The sequence below is a fragment of the Leiobunum rupestre genome, chromosome 2 (genome assembly GCF_980474605.1).
Source record: "Leiobunum rupestre chromosome 2, qqLeiRupe1.1.hap1, whole genome shotgun sequence".
Taxonomy (NCBI): Eukaryota; Metazoa; Arthropoda; class Arachnida; order Opiliones; family Sclerosomatidae; genus Leiobunum; species Leiobunum rupestre.
The window spans coordinates 85,292,095-85,305,965 of NC_143385.1; the positions used below are offsets into that span (position 1 = coordinate 85,292,095).

The 13,871-nt window shown below is 45.8% G+C and overlaps 27 non-coding genes across 27 annotated transcripts; all 27 read right to left on the bottom strand.

Annotated features, from left to right (window-relative positions):
* Nucleotides 1-92: 92 nt before the first annotated feature.
* On the bottom strand, nucleotides 93-174 carry TRNAL-AAG (transfer RNA leucine (anticodon AAG)). The gene has a single exon. It is a non-coding gene; the product is annotated as a tRNA-Leu (tRNA).
* A 622-nt stretch (nucleotides 175-796) lies between these two features.
* TRNAL-CAG (transfer RNA leucine (anticodon CAG)) lies at nucleotides 797-878 on the bottom strand. The gene has a single exon. It is a non-coding gene; the product is annotated as a tRNA-Leu (tRNA).
* A 621-nt stretch (nucleotides 879-1,499) lies between these two features.
* TRNAL-UAG (transfer RNA leucine (anticodon UAG)) lies at nucleotides 1,500-1,581 on the bottom strand. The gene has a single exon. It is a non-coding gene; the product is annotated as a tRNA-Leu (tRNA).
* Nucleotides 1,582-1,851: 270 nt separating this feature from the next.
* TRNAL-UAG (transfer RNA leucine (anticodon UAG)) lies at nucleotides 1,852-1,933 on the bottom strand. Its single transcript has one exon. It is a non-coding gene; the product is annotated as a tRNA-Leu (tRNA).
* Nucleotides 1,934-2,027: 94 nt separating this feature from the next.
* TRNAL-AAG (transfer RNA leucine (anticodon AAG)) lies at nucleotides 2,028-2,109 on the bottom strand. The gene has a single exon. It is a non-coding gene; the product is annotated as a tRNA-Leu (tRNA).
* Nucleotides 2,110-3,186: 1,077 nt separating this feature from the next.
* On the bottom strand, nucleotides 3,187-3,268 carry TRNAL-AAG (transfer RNA leucine (anticodon AAG)). Its single transcript has one exon. It is a non-coding gene; the product is annotated as a tRNA-Leu (tRNA).
* Nucleotides 3,269-3,362: 94 nt separating this feature from the next.
* Nucleotides 3,363-3,444, bottom strand: TRNAL-AAG (transfer RNA leucine (anticodon AAG)). The gene has a single exon. It is a non-coding gene; the product is annotated as a tRNA-Leu (tRNA).
* Nucleotides 3,445-4,066: 622 nt separating this feature from the next.
* On the bottom strand, nucleotides 4,067-4,148 carry TRNAL-CAG (transfer RNA leucine (anticodon CAG)). Its single transcript has one exon. It is a non-coding gene; the product is annotated as a tRNA-Leu (tRNA).
* Nucleotides 4,149-4,418: 270 nt separating this feature from the next.
* Nucleotides 4,419-4,500, bottom strand: TRNAL-UAG (transfer RNA leucine (anticodon UAG)). Its single transcript has one exon. It is a non-coding gene; the product is annotated as a tRNA-Leu (tRNA).
* A 269-nt stretch (nucleotides 4,501-4,769) lies between these two features.
* On the bottom strand, nucleotides 4,770-4,851 carry TRNAL-UAG (transfer RNA leucine (anticodon UAG)). The gene has a single exon. It is a non-coding gene; the product is annotated as a tRNA-Leu (tRNA).
* A 94-nt stretch (nucleotides 4,852-4,945) lies between these two features.
* TRNAL-UAG (transfer RNA leucine (anticodon UAG)) lies at nucleotides 4,946-5,027 on the bottom strand. The gene has a single exon. It is a non-coding gene; the product is annotated as a tRNA-Leu (tRNA).
* A 94-nt stretch (nucleotides 5,028-5,121) lies between these two features.
* Nucleotides 5,122-5,203, bottom strand: TRNAL-UAG (transfer RNA leucine (anticodon UAG)). Its single transcript has one exon. It is a non-coding gene; the product is annotated as a tRNA-Leu (tRNA).
* A 798-nt stretch (nucleotides 5,204-6,001) lies between these two features.
* Nucleotides 6,002-6,083, bottom strand: TRNAL-UAG (transfer RNA leucine (anticodon UAG)). The gene has a single exon. It is a non-coding gene; the product is annotated as a tRNA-Leu (tRNA).
* A 94-nt stretch (nucleotides 6,084-6,177) lies between these two features.
* TRNAL-AAG (transfer RNA leucine (anticodon AAG)) lies at nucleotides 6,178-6,259 on the bottom strand. The gene has a single exon. It is a non-coding gene; the product is annotated as a tRNA-Leu (tRNA).
* Nucleotides 6,260-6,353: 94 nt separating this feature from the next.
* TRNAL-AAG (transfer RNA leucine (anticodon AAG)) lies at nucleotides 6,354-6,435 on the bottom strand. The gene has a single exon. It is a non-coding gene; the product is annotated as a tRNA-Leu (tRNA).
* Nucleotides 6,436-7,057: 622 nt separating this feature from the next.
* TRNAL-UAG (transfer RNA leucine (anticodon UAG)) lies at nucleotides 7,058-7,139 on the bottom strand. The gene has a single exon. It is a non-coding gene; the product is annotated as a tRNA-Leu (tRNA).
* Nucleotides 7,140-7,409: 270 nt separating this feature from the next.
* On the bottom strand, nucleotides 7,410-7,491 carry TRNAL-UAG (transfer RNA leucine (anticodon UAG)). Its single transcript has one exon. It is a non-coding gene; the product is annotated as a tRNA-Leu (tRNA).
* Nucleotides 7,492-7,585: 94 nt separating this feature from the next.
* On the bottom strand, nucleotides 7,586-7,667 carry TRNAL-UAG (transfer RNA leucine (anticodon UAG)). Its single transcript has one exon. It is a non-coding gene; the product is annotated as a tRNA-Leu (tRNA).
* A 269-nt stretch (nucleotides 7,668-7,936) lies between these two features.
* On the bottom strand, nucleotides 7,937-8,018 carry TRNAL-UAG (transfer RNA leucine (anticodon UAG)). The gene has a single exon. It is a non-coding gene; the product is annotated as a tRNA-Leu (tRNA).
* A 94-nt stretch (nucleotides 8,019-8,112) lies between these two features.
* Nucleotides 8,113-8,194, bottom strand: TRNAL-UAG (transfer RNA leucine (anticodon UAG)). Its single transcript has one exon. It is a non-coding gene; the product is annotated as a tRNA-Leu (tRNA).
* A 798-nt stretch (nucleotides 8,195-8,992) lies between these two features.
* Nucleotides 8,993-9,074, bottom strand: TRNAL-UAG (transfer RNA leucine (anticodon UAG)). The gene has a single exon. It is a non-coding gene; the product is annotated as a tRNA-Leu (tRNA).
* A 794-nt stretch (nucleotides 9,075-9,868) lies between these two features.
* On the bottom strand, nucleotides 9,869-9,950 carry TRNAL-UAG (transfer RNA leucine (anticodon UAG)). The gene has a single exon. It is a non-coding gene; the product is annotated as a tRNA-Leu (tRNA).
* Nucleotides 9,951-10,220: 270 nt separating this feature from the next.
* Nucleotides 10,221-10,302, bottom strand: TRNAL-CAG (transfer RNA leucine (anticodon CAG)). The gene has a single exon. It is a non-coding gene; the product is annotated as a tRNA-Leu (tRNA).
* Nucleotides 10,303-11,275: 973 nt separating this feature from the next.
* On the bottom strand, nucleotides 11,276-11,357 carry TRNAL-CAG (transfer RNA leucine (anticodon CAG)). The gene has a single exon. It is a non-coding gene; the product is annotated as a tRNA-Leu (tRNA).
* Nucleotides 11,358-12,155: 798 nt separating this feature from the next.
* Nucleotides 12,156-12,237, bottom strand: TRNAL-AAG (transfer RNA leucine (anticodon AAG)). Its single transcript has one exon. It is a non-coding gene; the product is annotated as a tRNA-Leu (tRNA).
* Nucleotides 12,238-12,331: 94 nt separating this feature from the next.
* On the bottom strand, nucleotides 12,332-12,414 carry TRNAL-UAG (transfer RNA leucine (anticodon UAG)). Its single transcript has one exon. It is a non-coding gene; the product is annotated as a tRNA-Leu (tRNA).
* A 620-nt stretch (nucleotides 12,415-13,034) lies between these two features.
* Nucleotides 13,035-13,116, bottom strand: TRNAL-UAG (transfer RNA leucine (anticodon UAG)). The gene has a single exon. It is a non-coding gene; the product is annotated as a tRNA-Leu (tRNA).
* Nucleotides 13,117-13,871: the final 755 nt, after the last annotated feature.

A 13,871-nucleotide genomic window follows, 5' to 3' on the forward strand; every position in this document is an offset into this window, starting at 1 on the left:
CTTATAGCTTATTGTTAACTAAAATATCGTCTAAATGCTGTAAAAAGGTTTTCCCATGCCCCTAAAAACATATCTCTGGCAAAAATTAAGTATGACAGCGGCGGGATTCGAACCCGCGCCCCCGAAGAGACTGGTGCCTTAAACCAGCGCCATAGACCACTCGGCCACGCTGCCTTCATGTGGATTTTTATTATCTAAAATTTCGTCTAAATGCTGTAAAAAGGTTTTCCCATGCCCCTAAAAGCATACCTCTGGCAAAATTGAATAATGACAACGGCGGGATTCAAACCCACGCCCCCGAAGAGACTGGTGCCTATAACCAGCGCCATAGCCCACTCGGCCACACTGCCATCATGTAGCTTATTATTAACTAAAATATCATCTATATTCTGTAAAAAGATTTTACCATAACCCTAAAAACATACCTCTGGCAAAATTGAATAATGACAGCGGCGGGATTCGAACCCGCGCCAGCGAAGAGACTGGTGCCTAAAACCAGCGCTATAGACCACTCGGCCACACTGCCTTAGCGTGGGATATTATTAACTAAAATATCGTCTAAATTCTGTAAAAAGATTTTCACATGCACCTAAAAACATACCTCTGGCAAAATTGAATTATGACAGCGGCGGGATTCAAACCCACGCCCCCGAAGAGACTGGTGCCTATAACCAGCGCCATAGCCCACTCGGCCACACTAGCATCATGTGGAATATTATTAACTAAAATATAGTCTTAATTCTGTAAAAAAAAATTCCCATGCCCCTAAAAACATAGCTTTGGCAAAATTGAATACTGACAGCGGCGGGATTCGAACCCGCGCCCCCGAAGAGACTGGTGCCTGAAACCAGCGCCATAGACCACTCGGCCACACTGCCTTCGGGTAGCTTATTATTAACTAAAATATCGACTAAATGCTGTAAAAAGGTTTTCCCATGCCCCTAAAAACATAAGTATGGCAAAATCGAATTATGACAGCGGCGGTATTCGAACCCGCGTCCCCGAAGAGACTGGTGCCTAAAACCAACGCCATAGACCACTCGGCCACACTGCCTTCGTGTGGGGTACTATTAACTAAAATATCATCTAAATGCTGTAAAAAAATTTTACCATGCCCCTAAAAACATAGCTTTGGCGAAATTAAATACTGACAGCGGCGGGATTCGAACCCGCGCCCCCGAAGAGACTGGTGCCTAAAACCAGCGCCATAGACCACTCGGTCACACTGCCTCCGGGTAGCTTATTATTAACTAAAATATCGTCAAAATGCTGTAAAAAGGTTTTCCCATGCCCCTAAAAACATAAGTCTGGGAAATTGAATTATGACAGCGGCGGTATTCGAACCCGCGTCCCCGAAGAGACTGGTGCCTAAAACCAGCGCCATAGACCACTCGGCCACACTGCCTTCGTGTGGATTGCTATTAACTAAAATATCGTCAAAATGCTGTAAAATGATTTTCCCATGCTCCTAAAAACATACCTCTGGCAAAATTGAATAATGACAGCGGCGGGATTCGAACCCGCGCCCCCGAAGAGACTGGTGCCTAAAACCAGCGCCATAGACCACTCGGCCACGCTGCCTTTGTGTGGATTACGATTTACTAAAATATCATCTAAATGCTGTAAAAAAGTTTTCCCATGCCCTTAAAAACATAGCTCAGGCAAGATTGAATAATGACAGCGGCGGGATTCAAACCCGCGCCCCCGAAGAGACTGGTGCCTAAAACCAGCGCCATAAACCACTCGGCCATGCTGCCTTTGTGTGGAGTACTATTAACTAAAATATCATCTAAATGCTGTAAAAAAGTTTTCCCATGCCTCTAAAAACATAGCTTTGGCAAAATTAAATACTGACAGCGGCGGGATTCGAACCCGCGCCCCCGAAGAGACTGGTGCCTAAAACCAGCGCCATAGACCACTCAGCCACACTGCCTTCGGGTAGCTTATTATTAACTAAAATATCGTCTAAATGCTGTAAAAAGGTTTTCCTATGCCCCTAAAAACATACCTCTGGCAAAATCGAATTATGACAGCGGCGGGATTCGAACCCGCGCCCCTGAAGAGACTGGTGCCTTAAACCAGCGCCATAGACCACTCGGCCACACTGCCTTCGTGTGGATTACTATTAACTAAAATATCGTCATAAGGTTATAAAAAGGTTTTCTCATGCCCCTAAAAACATAAGTCTGGCAAAATCGAATTATGACAGTGGAGGGATTCAAACCCGCGCCCCCGAAGAGACTGGTGCCTAAAACCAGCGCCATAGACCACTCGGCCACGTTGCCTTTATGTGAATTTTTATTAACCAACATATCGTCTAAATGCTGTAAAAAGGTTTTCCTATGCCCCTAAAAACATACCTCTGGCAAAATCGAATTATGACAGCGGCGGGATTCGAACCCGCGCCTCTGAAGAGACTGGTGCCTTAAACCAGCGCCATTTTTTTTTTTTTTTTTTTTTAGAAGCTCGTTATGAGCCATTAGGACGGGTGGGACAATACAGTCCGCTCGTCCATGTGATTAATCAGGAGCGAGACATGTGTTACGGCCACGCCAACGGGGGGATACTTGGGGATAGGGTTGGGACACCCGTGGCGGAAGTATGACAACCACCCGTTGGGGGATTAGTGGTCGTCCTCAAACGGCCTTCCACAAACTCTGCCTCCCGGACGCCTGGGATTACAGGAGTGAGCCACTACTCCCGGCCAAACCAGCGCCATAGACCACTCGGCCACACTGCCTTCGTGTGGATTACTATTAACTAAAATATCGTCATAATGTTATAAAAAAGTTTTCCCATGCCCCTAAAAACATAGCTCTGGCAAAATTGAATACTGACAGCGGTGGGATTCGAACCCGCGCCCCCGAAGAGACTGGTGCCTAAAACCAGCGCCATAGACCACTCGGCCACACTGCCTTCGGGAAGCTTATTATTAACTAAAATATCGTCTTAATGCTGTAAAAAGTTTTTCCCATGCCCCTAAAAACATATATCTGGCAAAATCGAATTATGACACTGGCGTGATTCGAACCCACGCCCCCGAAGAGACTGTAGCCTAAAACCAGCGCCATAGACCACTCGGCCACACTGCCTTCGTGTTGAATATTATTAACTAAAATATCATCTAAATGCAGTAAAAAGTTTTTCCCATGCCCCTAAAAACATACCTCTGGCAAAATTGTATAATGACAGCGGTGGGATTCGAACCCACGCCCCCGAAGAGACTGGTGCCTTAAACCAGCGCCATAGACCACTCGGCCACACTGCTTTCTTATAGCTTATTGTTAACTAAAATATCGTCTAAATGATGTAAAAAGGTTTTCCCATGCCCCTAAAAACATATCTCTGGCAAAAATTAAGTATGACAGCGGCGGGATTCGAACCCGCGCCCCCGAAGAGACTGGTGCCTTAAACCAGCGCCATAGACCACTCGGCCACGCTGCCTTCATGTGGATTTTTATTATCTAAAATTTCGTCTAAATGCTGTAAAAAGGTTTTCCCATGCCCCTAAAAGCATACCTCTGGCAAAATTGAATAATGACAACGGCGGGATTCAAACCCACGCCCCCGAAGAGACTGGTGCCTATAACCAGCGCCATAGCCCACTCGGCCACACTGCCATCATGTAGCTTATTATTAACTAAAATATCATCTATATTCTGTAAAAAGATTTTACCATAACCCTAAAAACATACCTCTGGCAAAATTGAATAATGACAGCGGCGGGATTCGAACCCGCGCCAGCGAAGAGACTGGTGCCTAAAACCAGCGCTATAGACCACTCGGCCACACTGCCTTAGCGTGGGATATTATTAACTAAAATATCGTCTAAATTCTGTAAAAAGATTTTCACATGCACCTAAAAACATACCTCTGGCAAAATTGAATTATGACAGCGGCGGGATTCAAACCCACGCCCCCGAAGAGACTGGTGCCTATAACCAGCGCCATAGCCCACTCGGCCACACTAGCATCATGTGGAATATTATTAACTAAAATATAGTCTTAATTCTGTAAAAAAAATTTCCCATGCCCCTAAAAACATAGCTTTGGCAAAATTGAATACTGACAGCGGCGGGATTCGAACCCGCGCCCCCGAAGAGACTGGTGCCTGAAACCAGCGCCATAGACCACTCGGCCACACTGCCTTCGGGTAGCTTATTATTAACTAAAATATCGACTAAATGCTGTAAAAAGGTTTTCCCATGCCCCTAAAAACATAAGTATGGCAAAATCGAATTATGACAGCGGCGGTATTCGAACCCGCGTCCCCGAAGAGACTGGTGCCTAAAACCAACGCCATAGACCACTCGGCCACACTGCCTTCGTGTGGGGTACTATTAACTAAAATATCATCTAAATGCTGTAAAAAAATTTTACCATGCCCCTAAAAACATAGCTTTGGCGAAATTAAATACTGACAGCGGCGGGATTCGAACCCGCGCCCCCGAAGAGACTGGTGCCTAAAACCAGCGCCATAGACCACTCGGCCACACTGCCTCCGGGTAGCTTATTATTAACTAAAATATCGTCAAAATGCTGTAAAAAGGTTTTCCCATGCCCCTAAAAACATAAGTCTGGGAAATTGAATTATGACAGCGGCGGTATTCGAACCCGCGTCCCCGAAGAGACTGGTGCCTAAAACCAGCGCCATAGACCACTCGGCCACACTGCCTTCGTGTGGATTGCTATTAACTAAAATATCGTCAAAATGCTGTAAAATGATTTTCCCATGCTCCTAAAAACATACCTCTGGCAAAATTGAATAATGACAGCGGCGGGATTCGAACCCGCGCCCCCGAAGAGACTGGTGCCTAAAACCAGCGCCATAGACCACTCGGCCACGCTGCCTTTGTGTGGATTACGATTTACTAAAATATCATCTAAATGCTGTAAAAAAGTTTTCCCATGCCCTTAAAAACATAGCTCAGGCAAGATTGAATAATGACAGCGGCGGGATTCAAACCCGCGCCCCCGAAGAGACTGGTGCCTAAAACCAGCGCCATAGACCACTCGGCCACGCTGCCTTTGTGTGGAGTACTATTAACTAAAATATCATCTAAATGCTGTAAAAAAGTTTTCCCATGCCTCTAAAAACATCGCTTTGGCGAAATTAAATACTGACAGCGGCGGGATTCGAACCCGCGCCTACGAAGAGACTGGTGCCTAAAACCAGCGCCATAGACCACTCGGCCACACTGCCTTCGGCTAGTTTATTATTAACTAAAATATCGTCTAAATGCCGTAAAAAGGTTTTCCCATGCCCCTAAAAACATATCTCTGGCAAAATAGAATTATGACAGCGGCGGGATTCGAACCCGCGCCCCCGAAGAGACTGGTGCCTAAAACCAGCACCAAAGACCTTTCGGCCACTCTACCATTGTGTGGATTACGATTTACTAAAATATCATCTAAATGCTGTAAAAAAGTTTTCCCATGCCCTTAAAAACATAGCTCTGTCAAAATTGAATAATGACAGCGGCGGGATTCGCACCCGCGCCCCCGAAGAGACTGGTGCCTAAAACCAGCGCCATTGACCACTCGGCCACACTGCCTTCGGGTAGCTTATTGTTAACTAAAATATCGTCTTAATGCTGTAAAAAGGTTTTCCCATGCCCCTAAAAACATACCTTTGGCAAAATCGAATTATGACACCGGCGGGATTCGAACCCGCGCCCCCGAAGAGACTGGTGCCTAAAACCAGCGCCATAGACCACTCGGCCACACTGTCTTCGTGTTGGTTATTATTAACTAAAATATCGTCTAAATGCAGTAAAAAGTTTTTCCCATGCCCCTAAAAACATACCTCTGGCAAAATTGAATAATGACAGCGGCGGGATTCAAACCCGTGCCCCCGAAGAGACTGGTGCCTAAAACCAGCACCATAGACCACTCGGCCACACTGCCTTCATGTGGATAACTATTAACTAAATTATCATCTAAATGCTGTAAAAAAGTTTTTCCATGCCCCTAAAAACATACCTCTGGCAAAATTGAATAATGACAGCGGCGGGATTCGAACCCGCGCCCCCGAAGAGACTGGTGCCTAAAACCAGCGCCATAGACCACTCGGCCACGCTGCCTTCATGTGGATTTTTATTATCTAAAATTTCGTCTAAATGCTGTAAAAAGGTTTTCCCATGCCCCTAAAAGCATACCTCTGGCAAAATTGAATAATGACAGCGGTGGGATTCGAACCCACGCCCCCGAAGAGACTGGTGCCTTAAACCAGCGCCATAGACCACTCGGCCACACTGCTTTCTTATAGCTTATTGTTAACTAAAATATCGTCTAAATGCTGTAAAAAGGTTTTCCCATGCCCCTAAAAACATATCTCTGGCAAAAATTAAGTATGACAGCGGCGGGATTCGAACCCGCGCCCCCGAAGAGACTGGTGCCTTAAACCAGCGCCATAGACCACTCGGCCACGCTGCCTTCATGTGGATTCTTATTATCTAAAATTTCGTCTAAATGCTGTAAAAAGGTTTTCCCATGCCCCTAAAAGCATACCTCTGGCAAAATTGAATAATGACAACGGCGGGATTCAAACCCACGCCCCCGAAGAGACTGGTGCCTATAACCAGCGCCATAGCCCACTCGGCCACACTGCCATCATGTAGCTTATTATTAACTAAAATATCATCTATATTCTGTAAAAAGATTTTACCATAACCCTAAAAACATACCTCTGGCAAAATTGAATAATGACAGCGGCGGGATTCGAACCCGCGCCAGCGAAGAGACTGGTGCCTAAAACCAGCGCTATAGACCACTCGGCCACACTGCCTTCGCGTGGGATATTATTAACTAAAATATCGTCTAAATTCTGTAAAAAGATTTTCACATGCACCTAAAAACATACCTCTGGCAAAATTGAATTATGACAGCGGCGGGATTCAAACCCACGCCCCCGAAGAGACTGGTGCCTATAACCAGCGCCATAGCCCACTCGGCCACACTAGCATCATGTGGAATATTATTAACTAAAATATAGTCTTAATTCTGTAAAAAAAATTTCCCATGCCCCTAAAAACATAGCTTTGGCCAAATTGAATACTGACAGCGGCGGGATTCGAACCCGCGCCCCCGAAGAGACTGGTGCCTAAAACCAGCGCCATAGACCACTCGGCCACACTGCCTTCGGGTAGCTTATTATTAACTAAAATATCGACTAAATGCTGTAAAAAGGTTTTCCCATGCCCCTAAAAACATAAGTATGGCAAAATCGAATTATGACAGCGGCGGTATTCGAACCCGCGTCCCCGAAGAGACTGGTGCCTAAAACCAACGCCATAGACCACTCGGCCACACTGCCTTCGTGTGGATTGCTATTAACTAAAATATCGTCTAAATGCTGTAAAATGATTTTCCCATGCACCTAAAAACATACCTCGGGGAAAATTGAATAATGACAGCGGCGGGATTCGAACCCGCGCCCCCGAAGAGACTGGTGCCTAAAACCAGCGCCATAGACCACTCGGCCACGCTGCCTTTGTGTGGGGTACTATTAACTAAAATATCATCTAAATGCTGAAAAAAAATTTTACCATGCCCCTAAAAACATAGCTTTGGCAAAATTGAATACTGACAGCGGCGGGATTCGAACCCGCGCCCCCGAAGAGACTGGTGCCTAAAACCAGCGCCATAGACCACTCGGCCACACTGCCTCCGGGTAGCTTATTATTAACTAAAATATCGTCAAAATGCTGTAAAAAGGTTTTCCCATGCCCCTAAAAACATAAGTCTGGGAAATTGAATTATGACAGCGGCGGTATTCGAACCCGCGTCCCCGAAGAGACTGGTGCCTAAAACCAACGCCATAGACCACTCGGCCACACTGCCTTCGTGTGGATTGCTATTAACTAAAATATCGTCAAAATGCTGTAAAATGATTTTCCCATGCTCCTAAAAACATACCTCTGGCAAAATTGAATAATGACAGCGGCGGGATTCGAACCCGCGCCCCCGAAGAGACTGGTGCCTAAAACCAGCGCCATAGACCACTCGGCCACGCTGCCTTTGTGTGGAGTACTATTAACTAAAATATCATCTAAATGCTGTAAAAAAGTTTTCCCATGCCTCTAAAAACATAGCTTTGGCAAAATTAAATACTGACAGCGGCGGGATTCGAACCCGCGCCTACGAAGAGACTGGTGCCTAAAACCAGCGCCATAGACCACTCGGCCACACTGCCTTCGGCTAGTTTATTATTAACTAAAATATCGTCTAAATGCCGTAAAAAGGTTTTCCCATTCCCCTAAAAACATATCTCTGGCAAAATAGAATTATGACAGCGGCGGGATTCGAACCCGCGCCCCCGAAGAGACTGGTGCCTAAAACCAGCACCAAAGACCTTTCGGCCACTCTACCATTGTGTGGATTACGATTTACTAAAATATCATCTAAATGCTGTAAAAAAGTTTTCCCATGCCCTTAAAAACATAGCTCTGTCAAAATTGAATAATGACAGCGGCGGGATTCGCACCCGCGCCCCCGAAGAGACTGGTGCCTAAAACCAGCGCCATTGACCACTCGGCCACACTGCCTTCGGGTAGCTTATTGTTAACTAAAATATCGTCTTAATGCTGTAAAAAGGTTTTCCCATGCCCCTAAAAACATACCTTTGGCAAAATCGAATTATGACACCGGCGGGATTCGAACCCGCGCCCCCGAAGAGACTGGTGCCTAAAACCAGCGCCATAGACCACTCGGCCACACTGTCTTCGTGTTGGTTATTATTAACTAAAATATCGTCTAAATGCAGTAAAAAGTTTTTCCCATGCCCCTAAAAACATACCTCTGGCAAAATTGAATAATGACAGCGGCGGGATTCAAACCCGTGCCCCCGAAGAGACTGGTGCCTAAAACCAGCGCCATAGACCACTCGGCCACACTGCCTTCATGTGGATAACTATTAACTAAATTATCATCTAAATGCTGTAAAAAAGTTTTTCCATGCCCCTAAAAACATACCTCTGGCAAAATTGAATAATGACAGCGGCGGGATTCGAACCCGCGCCCCTGAAGAGACTGGTGCCTAAAACCAGCGCCATAGACCACTCGGCCACACTGCCTTCGGGTAGCCTTTTATTAACTAAAATATCGTCTTACACTGTAAAAAGGTTTTCCCATGCCCCTAAAAACATACCTCTGGCAAAATCGAATTATGACACCGGCGGGGTTCGAAACCGCGCCCCCGAAGAGACTGTAGCCTAAAACCAGCGCCATAGACCACTCGGCCACACTGTCTTCGTGATGGTTATTATTAACTTAAATATCGTCTAAATGCAGTAAAAAGTTTTCCCATGCCCCTAAAAACATACCTCTGGCAAAATAGAATAATGACAGCGGCGGGATTAGAAACTGCGCGCCCGAAGAGACTGGTGCCTAAAACCAGCGCCATAGACCACTCGGCCACACTGCCTTCGGGTAGCCTTTTATTAACTAAAATATCGTCTTAAACTGTAAAAAGGTTTTCCCATGCCCCTAAAAACATACCTCTGGCAAAATCGAATTATGACACCGGCGGGGTTCGAAACCGCGCCACCGAAGAGACTGTAGCCTTAAACCAGCGCCATAGACCACTCGGCCACACTGTCTTCGTGTTGGTTATTATTAACTAAAATATCGTCTAAATGCAGTAAAAAGTTTTCCCATGCCCCTAAAAACATACCTCTGGCAAAATAGTATAATGACAGCGGCGGGATTCGAACCCGCGCCCCCGAAGAGACTAATGCCTAAAACCAGCGCCATAGACCACTCGGCCACACTTCCTTCGTGAGAGATATTATTAACTAAAATATCGTCTAAATGCTGTAAAAAGGTTTTCCCATGCCCCTAAAAACATACCTCTGGCAAAAACGAATTATGACAGCGGCGGGATTCGAACCCGCGCCCCCGAAGAGAATGGTGTCTAAGACCAGCGCCATAGACCACTCGGCCACACTGCCTTCGTGTGGATTATTATTCATTTAAATATCGTCTAAATGCTGTAAAAAGGTTTTCCCATGGCCCTTAAAACATACCTCTGGCAAAATCGAATTATGACAGCGGTGGGATTCGAACCCGCGCCCCCGAAGAGACTGGTGCCTAAAACCAGCGCCATAGACCACTCGGCCACACTGCCTACGGATAGCTTATTATTAACTAAAATATCGTCTTAATGCAGTAAAAAGTTTTTCCCATGCCCCTAAAAACATACCTCTGGCAAAATTGAATAATGACAGCGGTGGGATTCGAACCCACGCCCCCGAAGAGACTGGTGCCTGAAACCAGCGCCATAGACCACTCGGCCACACTGCCTTCGTATAGCTAATTATTAACTAAAATATCGTCTAAATAATGTAAAAAGTTTTTTCCATGGCCCTAAAAGCATACCTCTGGCAAAATTGAATAAGGACAGCGGCGGAATTCGAAACCTCGCCCCCGAAGAGACTGGTGCCTAAAACCAGCGCCATAGACCACTCGGCCACGCTGCCTTCATGTGGATTTTTATTATCTAAAATATCGTCTAAATGCTGTAAAAAGGTTTTCCCATGCCCCTAAAAGCATACCTCTGTCAAAATTGAATAATGACAGCGGCGGGATTCGAACCCGCTCCGCCGAAGAGACTGGTGCCTAAAACCAGCGCCATAGACCACTCGGCCACACTGCCTTCGGGTAGCTTTTTATTAACTAAAATATCGTCTTAATGCAGTAAAAAGTTTTCCCATGCCCCTAAAAACATACCTCTGGCAAAATAGTATAATGACAGCGGCGGGATTCGAACCCGCGCCCCCGAAGAGACTAATGCCTAAAACCAGCGCCATAGACCACTCGGCCACACTTCCTTCGTGAGAGATATTATTAACTAAAATATCGTCTAAATGCTGTAAAAAGGTTTTCCCATGCCCCTAAAAACATACCTCTGGCAAAAACGAATAATGACATCGGCGGGATTCGAACCCGCGCCCCCGAAGAGACTGGTGTCTAAGACCAGCGCCATAGACCACTCGGCCACACTTCCTTCGTGAGAGATATTATTAACTAAAATATCGTCTAAATGCTGTAAAAAGGTTTTCCCATGGCCCTTAAAACATACCTCTGGCAAAATCGAAATATGACAGCGGTGGGATTCGAACCCGCGCCCCCGAAGAGACTGGTGCCTAAAACCAGCGCCATAGACCACTCGGCCACACTGCCTACGGATAGCTTATTATTAACTAAAATATCGTCTTAATGCAGTAAAAAGTTTTTCCCATGCCCCTAAAAACATACCTCTGGCAAAATTGAATAATGACAGCGGTGGGATTCGAACCCACGCCCCCGAAGAGACTGGTGCCTGAAACCAGCGCCATAGACCACTCGGCCACACTGCCTTCGTATAGCTAATTATTAACTAAAATATCGTCTAAATAATGTAAAAAGTTTTTTCCATGGCCCTAAAAGCATACCTCTGGCAAAATTGAATAAGGACAGCGGCGGAATTCGAAACCTCGCCCCCGAAGAGACTGGTGCCTAAAACCAGCGCCATAGACCACTCGGCCACGCTGCCTTCATGTGGATTTTTATTATCTAAAATATCGTCTAAATGCTGTAAAAAGGTTTTCCCATGCCCCTAAAAACATACCTCTGGCAAAAATGAATAATGACAGCGGCGGGATTCAAACCCGTGCCCCCGAAGAGACTGGTGCCTAAAACCAGCGCTATAGACCACTCGGCCACACTGCCTTCGTGTGGGTTATTATTAACTAAAATATCGTCTAAATTCTGTAAAAAGATTTTCCCATGCAGTTTTAAAAATACCTCTGGCAAAATTGAATAATGACAGCGGCGGGATTCAAACCCACGCCCCCGAAGAGACTGGTACCTATAACCAGCGCCATAGCCCACTTGGCCACACTGCCATCATGTTGCTTATTATTAACTAAAATATCCTCTAAATTCTGTAAAAAGATTTTCCCATGCAGCTAAAAACATACCTCTGGCAAAACTGAATTATGACAGCGGCGGGAGTCGAACCCACGCCCCTGAAGAGACTGGTGCCTAAAACCAGCGCCATAGACCACTCGGCCACACTGCCTTCGGGTAGCTTATTATTAACTATAATATCGTCTTAATGCTGTAAAAAGGTTTTCCCATGCCCCTAAAAACATACCCCTGGCAAAATCGAAATATGACAGCGGCGGGATTCGAACCCGCGCCCCCGAAGAGACTGGTTCCTTAAACCAGCGCCATAGAGCACTCGGCCACACTGCCTTAGTGTGAATTACTGTTAACTAAAATATCGTTATAACGTTATAAAAAGGTTTTCAAATGCCCCTAAAAACATAAGTCTGGCAAAATCAAATTATGACAGCGGCGGGATTCGAACCCGCGCCCCCCGAAGAGACTAGTGCCTAAAACCAGCGCCATAGACCACTCGGCCACACTGCCTTCGTGTTGATTATTATTAACTTAAATATCGTCTAAAGGCAGTAAAATGTTTTTCCCACGCCCCTAAAAACATACCTCTGGCAAAATTGAATAATAACAGCGGCGGGATTCGGACCCACGCCCCCGAAGAGGCTGGTGCCTAAAACCAGCGCCATAGACCACTCGGCCACACTGCTTTCGGATAGCTTAATATTAACTAAAATATCGTCTTAATGCAGTAAAATTTTTTCCCATGCCCCTAAAAACATACCTCTGGCAAAATTGAATAATGACAGCGGTGGGATTCGAGCCCACGTCACCGAAGAGACTGGTGCCTAAAACCAGCGCCATAGACCACTCGGCCACACTGCCTCCGGGTAGCTTATTATTAACTAAAATATCGTCTAAATGCTGTAAAAAGGTTTTCCCATGCCCCTAAAAACATAAGTCTGGGAAATTGAATTATGACAGCGGCGGTATTCGAACCCGCGTCCCCGAAGAGACTGGTGCCTAAAACCAGCGCCATAGACCACTCGGCCACACTGCCTTCGTGTGGATTGCTATTAACTAAAATATCGTCAAAATGCTGTAAAATGATTTTCCCATGCTCCTAAAAACATACCTCTGGCAAAATTGAATAATGACAGCGGCGGGATTCGAACCCGCGCCCCCGAAGAGACTGGTGCCTAAAACCAGCGCCATAGACCACTCGGCCACGCTGCCTTTGTGTGGATTACGATTTACTAAAATATCATCTAAATGCTGTAAAAAAGTTTTCCCATGCCCTTAAAAACATAGCTCAGGCAAAATTGAATAATGACAGCGGCGGTATTCAAACCCGCGCCCCCGAAGAGACTGGTGCCTAAAACCAGCGCCATAGACCACTCGGCCACACTGCCTTCGGGTAGTTTATTATTAACTAAAATATCGTCTAAATGCCGTAAAAAGGTTTTCCCATGCCCCTAAAAACATATCTCTGGCAAAATAGAATTATGACAGCGGCGGGATTCGAACCCGCGCCCCCGAAGAGACTGGTGCCTAAAACCAGCACCAAAGACCACTCGGCCACTCTGCCTTTGTGTGGATTACGATTTACTAAAATATCATCTAAATGCTGTAAAAAAGTTTTCCCATGCCCTTAAAAACATAGCTCTGTCAAAATTGAATAATGACAGCGGCGGGATTCGCACCCGCGCCCCCGAAGAGACTGGTGCCTAAAACCAGCGCCATTGACCACTCGGCCACACTGCCTTCGGGTAGCTTATTGTTAACTAAAATATCGTCTTAATGCTGTAAAAAGGTTTTCCCATGCCCCTAAAAACATACCTCTGGCAAAATCAAATTATGACACCGGCGGGATTCGAACCCGCGCCCCCGAAGAGACTGTAGCCTAAAACCAGCGCCATAGACCACTCGGCCACACTGTCTTCGTGTTGGTTATTATTAACTAAAATATCGTCTAAATGCAGTAAAAAGTT